The sequence below is a fragment of the Meriones unguiculatus genome, chromosome 20 (genome assembly GCF_030254825.1).
Source record: "Meriones unguiculatus strain TT.TT164.6M chromosome 20, Bangor_MerUng_6.1, whole genome shotgun sequence".
Lineage (NCBI taxonomy): Eukaryota > Metazoa > Chordata > Mammalia > Rodentia > Muridae > Meriones > Meriones unguiculatus.
The window spans coordinates 64,817,096-64,823,926 of NC_083367.1; the positions used below are offsets into that span (position 1 = coordinate 64,817,096).

The window sequence follows — 6,831 nt, forward strand, 5'->3', positions numbered from 1 at the left end:
AACTGTAAGGCAGCAGGTGTCCTGGGAGTTCAAGGAGGAGTGTCTGGGTGGCCAGAAGGGGCGGAGCCATCTCTCTCCTCAGCTTCAAGGGAAAGAGCCTGCGATTTGAGTCCCTCCTGGTTCCAGCAGGTAACCCCCTCCAAAACAGAAGGCACAGAAAGAGCTCCTTTATGTCTGGGCGCGATTTGCTTTCTTTCTTTGTTTTCTCCTCAAAGCCTCTGTTTTTTCCCCCCTTTGACCTTGAGAAACCAATTTGATGGGAAGGTCTTCTAGAGTAGAATATTATCATGGCTGTGGACAACGCAGGGGTTTGGAATACCGCCACCTTAAGATACCGTCCCTCTGTCCTTATACATTTCCAACTGCTCCCTACCTCCGCCCTCAGCCCCCAGTGTCTTCCCTGCAGTTCCCCATGGGGAAACATCCGCGGCCCTCCTCCCTACCCCACATAGCACCTGTACATCCAGGATTCAAAAATCCGGTAGCACTACCCTAACAAGGAATGCGCGTGCAGGTTCAGTGACAATGCTAACTCCTGCTGTTACACTAAAACGTTTTAAACATTCCTTTTTATTTATACATATGTATTTGGACACTTGCTCTTGGTGCTGGGAATCAAACCCAGCGTCTCTGCGAGAGTAGTAAGTACCCTTAACCACTGAGAGATCCCGCCCCATAACTACACATGTCTTAACATGAATTTTGGAAACAAGTATGTTACTGACACATGACAGCCCCGGCACACATAAGATTCTATTAAAGGGAAGGGAGACGTCAGGAGGAATTAATTGCTTTCCGGAGGAGCAATCTAAATTTGTTCAGAATGTTTGACTACATTATATGGCCGTAACAGTGAGGATGCTGTTGCCGACGTGCGTGTTTCGGCGAGCATGTTTCGGCGAGCAGGCTTCTAAGAGGACCCAGGCACAGGCAGGGTGCTGTGGGGATAGGCACTGAAGGCCTGCTGCCTGGAGTTCGCGCTGGCCCACGTGTGTCACCTGAGCTAGCCAGGGATACGGACGTCAGAATGCCCGACGGTTTGGAGACTTGCATAAAAAGGTCGACCGGATCTTAGCTGGTGGCGAATTTGCAAGGTTGCTCATGGGAGACCAGCCCAGGCCGCAGAGGAAGGGAACATTCTACAAACAACTCCGAGATCTCTCCGCCCAGGTCTTGTTACACCTGATTTCTCAAGAGTAGAGCTTTTGGCCAACCTTAATCTCAGAGGATCGGCGGGGCTGAAGGCTGAATTCTAGCTACCTTTGCCCTAATTTATTGAGGGCTTTAAAGTAGAAAATAAAACTTTGAACTCAAAAGCATCTGAAAGCTTTATGATTCAGGTGTGCTGCTTGCCTTCAGGAGCACCAAAGATCGCTGAGGAGACACAAGAGGAGAAGAGACACAGAGAGAGACACACAGAGAGAAAGTTCTGTAGTTATGGAACTGCAAAGCGTGTCCAGACGCGAAGCAACTGGTTCTTGTAGCTTATTAACTTAGGCGGGGGCGGAACAAGCACGGAAGTCCCCGGCTCTGCCCTTGTCTTTTTTCTAATGGAGGATTTCCCCTGCTTCTGGGCCTTTAATCCTCCTCTTCTCTGTTCCTTCGGAATCTAGAAACAAGAAAGACCAAGGACAGAAACGGGAAGATGAAAAATGGCTCTTGAGAAAACAGTAGGAGAGAAAAACAAGGAGTCAAGGGTGAAGTCAACTCTTACTCGCTTACTCTGGAATCTGGGGGTCGGAACAGCAAGGCTAGCAACTGGGGTGGTGACCTGCGTGAACAGAACAGCGGGGCCCTAACAAGCCCTGGAGACTATATCTCCCCCCACCCCCTTATTTGGCAGCGAGGATGGGGGAGCTCCTTCGGGGAGCAGTGCCTCGATCGGCTTGTAGGCCTGGAGCTGAGATTTCTGTTGCAAATATGAGAGCAGTTTGGTGATCCTTCCTGCTAGAGGCAGCCCTTTCAATGCCAGGGAAAGCCAGACCCTTAGAGAGGAGCTGTTTGGCCCAGCCAGCCCAGAGATGGAGGCTTCCGAGGCAGTGCTTTTCTTTCTCCAGAGGGCTGGCCTTGCTCGTGCATTCATGCAAGACGCAGCTAGTAAGCACTTTTGTGGAAGTGTGTCTGTGTGTGTGTGTGAGAGAGAGAATCACCTTTGCATGCAGACCTGCAGTGGCCAGGCAAGGAACGGATGTGTGGAGCAGAAGCCAGTGTTTTGGGGCTTGCAGCAGGCCGGGCCCCGCCAAGTCCCCGGGGTAGCTGACACATGAACTAGTTTCGCTTGTCCCCTGCACCTCCTCCAGCGGGAGCAGCCGGCTGGGCGGGGAGAGGTGAGTTGCTGCGAGGCCTTTCCTGCCAGGGCCCGCCCCTCGCAGGCCGGGCGGCTTCTCCGCAAAGGAAACATTCAAAGCTCCAGAAGCCGGCGTTGGTCTTCCCTAGGGTGTGTGCCTGTCAACAAGTCACCAGTTTTGGAAGGGCTCAGGGGAATGTGTGAGTTGCAGGGAGCCCACGGAGGACTTTCCTGGAGAAGGCTGTTTACCAGGAGGCGCTTACCTCTCCGTCCTTATTAGTGTCCGTCTTGGTTACTGTGTTCACCTTCTGAGTGATCATTTTTAGCCCCATGCAATCCTGGGTTTCTACACACAGGAATCATTGCCTTCTGCGGCGCGGAGGTACAAAGGCCCAGATTTTGAGGATAGCGCTTTTGAACCAAGGATCGTTGGTGGGCGGGTGGCAGAGAACAGGAAGTTGCCTCTCCAGGCTTCCAGACAGAATGGAGACCCTGGCACACCTGCATGAGGTCCTGTCTGGGCCGGGATCCTCATCCTGGGGTCAGAGCGCCTCTTTTTTTGTCCAGGAAGAGAAAACCCTGTTACACTGGGGATGGAGTGATTTATGTAGACAGTTTAAAGGGTGTTTCGAAGCTCTGTGGAATGCAAGAGGCAGCAGGATTTGAAGGTACAGTATACTTAGGGGAAGTGTGGAATGCACCAAATGTTTTCTTTTCCTACTTTTAAGCAAGTTTCAATCCATTTCACTGACGAAACCGGTTAACCATGTGCAAATGTGTAACTGCCTGAGCCGATCTGTTGGAAGCCTTGGTTCCTCCCAGCACTTGGTGGAAGAATGAAATAGTGATTACTGCCTTCTGCAGAGCTAATGTCTTCTTGTAACGCCCCCTTTTAAAAACAATATATTTTGGAGGGAGACAGAACACGCCTTAACTTTCCTTCCACTGGAGAGAAGGTTTGGTTTTTAAACAAAATTGGAAATTATTATAACAAAATATTTGCATTAAAAATCATTCCTATTTTATAGAAATTAAGTTTTCTGTTTTGAAAATCACGGGTTTTGACCAAAATAAAAATGTAAAAGTTCTTTTCTTTTTTTCCTTCAGGGCTCAGTGGTTAAGAACACTGACCGCTCTTCCAGAGAACCAGGTTCAGTTCCCGGCATCCACTTGTTAGCTCAAGACTATTGGTAACTCCAGCCTCAGGGGTTCAGCACCCATGGGTGCCCACACAGTGCACATAGGTTTATGCAGGCTCATGAACACAAAAATAAAAACAAATCTAAAAATATTCCCAAAGTTCATGGTTTAGTAATTGAACATCTAGTGGCATGTTTGATTTAAAACTTCTATTTCATCAAAAACACTCTTTTTTTCATTATGAAATGTTTCAGGCATACAAAACCTCTAGAGAATTATGTAATTAACCTCTGTGCTCTACCTAAGAGATAAACTATTACAGGCATAATTGAAGCTCCCACCCATATGCCCCCCCTTTTTTTTTTCCTTTCTTTCTCCCTTCCTTCCCTCCCTCCCTTCTCTCTCTCTTTCTTTCTTTTTCTTTCTTCCTCTCCCTTTCTCTTTCTTTCTTTCTTTTGATATAGGGTTTCTCTGTGTAGCCTGGCTGTCTTGGAACTCACTCTGTAGACCAGGCTGGTCTCAAACTTGGAGATCCACCTGCCTCTGCCTCCTGAGTGCTGGAACTAAAGGTGTGTACCACTTCCGGAGATAACTATCACCCTGCATTCAAACTTTATCATTCGTGTGCATTAAAAAAAAAAAAAAGTCATGGGGCTAGAGAGATTGTAGGTGCTGTTTTTAAACTCTGCTTAAACTCTATTTGGGGTCCCTTATGCCTCTGCCTCCCTTCAAATCCTTAAACTTAATGAGGAGAGACAGAGGGTTAGAAGGGAAAGGGGACGCAGACCTCTTTAGACTTAGTTCTGGCTGGTTAGGGTTGTCGGGTTCTTTTCGGAGTAATACCAGTCTCAGATGTCAGGATGGCCAGCAGTCCAGGTGACCGGCAAACCAGCAAACACCACAGCCAGTCTTCTTTCCTCGCTGTCCATTTCATCCTAGCCGCCACTTCTCCCCTTGGCCTCTTCATTTATACCAGCTGCCACTGGCAAAGGCCGCGCCCCTCTCCTTGGTGCACAAGGCTGTTACAGCTGGAAAGACCGCATCCTTCTCCCAGCCACAGGAGGCAGTTATCAGCTGTGGACAAACTAAGGCAGTTCCACATCTCACACTTGGGATTAAAACAAAAACCTGCTTACATAACATATCTGAGTTTTTAAAGAAGCCCAGACTCCCACTACAAGAGATGGCTCAGTGGTTAAGCATTTCCTGCTCTTTCAGAGGACCTGCGTTCACCCGAAAACAGCCTCATAGGGTGTCTCGTAACCGGTGTGGCCTCACACAGATGCTATGCCCTGTTATGGCTCCAGTGATGCTGTAACCCACACGTGCACACACACACACACACACACACACACACACACACACACACAGAGATACATAGTTAAGCACAAAATGTCGTTCTTAAAAAAAATCACTGCCTATATATAAACACAAAACATATATCATGTAGTGTTGATTCGATCGCTTCCAACCTTTATATAAATGCTATAGTATTGCAGTTATAGTTCAGTAATTGCAAATGCAGCCATCCATATATATGTTTTATATATGTGTGTGTGTGTATATATATATATATATATATACACACACACATTGGTTACAGAAACTGTTTCTTTCTATTCAGTTTCTGCTGGCAAATCTGCTGTCTAGACATCCAAGTTTCTCTTGGTGGATGTTTGCTCTGACTTTTTCTCCAGCATAAACAAGGTTGGTGTGAACTTGCTTGTCGTGTCTCATTGTGCCCATGTGCAGTCTTTCACTCAGGAGTGAAAAGATTTCAGAATTTCAAGTGTAAAAGCTGCTTCTTAAAAAACCTTTTTGTTGCCAGTCGGTAGTAGCACATGCCTGAAATCTCAGCACTTGGGGAGGCAGAAGCTGGCGAATCTGTGAGTTCGAGGCCAGCCTGGTCTACGAAAAGAGTCCAGGACAGCCAAAGCTACACAGAGAAACCCTGTTTCAAAAACCCAACCTAACCTAAACCTACCAAACCAAACCAAACCAAAAACCAGGTGTGGTAGTGCATGCCTTTAGCCTCAATCACTTGGGAGACAGAGACGGGTATTTCTGAGTTGTAGGCTGGCCCAGTCTACAGAGATCATTCCAGTACACAAAGAAGCCCTGTCTTGGGGGAAAAACATATTAAACCAAACTAAACAGCTACAACAAAACAAAATATCAACTACAAAAAAATCCAAACATGAGACAAAAAAAATATTTTGTTAAATTTTTATTTTGTGTTTGTGTGTAAGAGTAGGGTCGGCACGTGTGTGTGTGTGTGTGTGTGTGTGTGTGTGTGTGTGTGTGTGCGCGCGCACACACACACTTCAGTGGAGATCAGAGGACACCTTTCAGAAGCCTGTTCTCTTCTAACACCACATGGGACTTGGGGATTGACGTCAGGCCTGGGGACAAACACTTTCCCCTGCTGAGCCATCTCACCAGCCCCAAATCCTCGGTTTCAAATTTTATGTTACACTGTGAACATTTCGCCGCCTCAGCACATGGTCATTTCAAAGCACCGTGTTGACGGTTGTAGATTCAGTCACTGCTGGGCCACTTCTTTGGCTTATTCACCTGTTGAACCTATGGACAGCGACTTCTTGCTCTCACCAGAGGTCCCTGAAGAAGGAGGATATGTTAAACAAAGCCACTTCTCCATTCATCTTCATGGGAGTTTTAGTGGCTGAACCTGTTCTTTTGTTGCTGGAACAGGTAGTAACCCTCAGGATACAACAAAAGCCTTTAACTTGTTTTGTATGTGCACACATCTATGTGTAGGTGTGTGCGTGCTGGTGCATATGTGTGAGTGCCCCTGCATGTGGAGACAGTGTCAGGTGACGGTCCTCAGATGTCATCCAGATTTTTCTGTTTCTCCCTGGCTTGGACCTTGCCAACTAGGTTAGGCTGGCTGGCCCACTTACCCCTGCCTTCCCACCACTGAGATTGCAGGCATGCCCCTGCCTCAGGTCTTCCTGCTTGCAAGCAGGCAGACTGTGGAATGAGATGTGTCCCCAGCTGCCAAGTCCTTACCTGGCCTTGGGGGACTTGGACCTAATTTTGATGGCAAGGGGGTGAAGAAGAGACAAACATACACAGTCACAGGGAGACATGGAAAAGCTGGGCTTGGGTGGTCTGGGGCTCTTGGGGGAGAAACTGCAGCATTCTGAAGGCTCCACAAGCTTATACAGAGTCCAGCAGAGAGCCAGGGTTAATGCATACAGCTGGACAGAGAGGTTCGGTTGCCTTGCACCTCAGCCCCTGGGGCAGGGCAGGTTTTGTCATTCCTCCATGAGTCTGCGGATAGAGTCCCTGACATTGTTGTGCTTATGTCAGCAGTATACATTCCCTCCGAACCTGACATACTCAAGGCCTCCTTTTTCCCTGATGGTACATAGTGCAGCTAT

General features: G+C 47.8%; 1 long non-coding RNA gene across 2 annotated transcripts; it reads right to left on the reverse strand.

The window, feature by feature from the left end:
• Positions 1–1,250: 1,250 nt before the first annotated feature.
• LOC132649523 (uncharacterized) lies at positions 1,251–2,746 on the reverse strand. Of its 2 annotated transcripts, none has more exons than XR_009588000.1 (2): positions 2,551–2,746; positions 1,251–1,609 (listed from the first exon to the last, which is right to left on the reverse strand). It is a non-coding gene; the product is annotated as an uncharacterized LOC132649523 (long non-coding RNA). The 2 variants fall into 2 exon arrangements; XR_009587999.1 differs by lacking the exon at positions 2,551–2,746 and adding an exon at positions 2,151–2,491.
• Between the last annotated feature and the right edge of the window lie 4,085 nt (positions 2,747–6,831).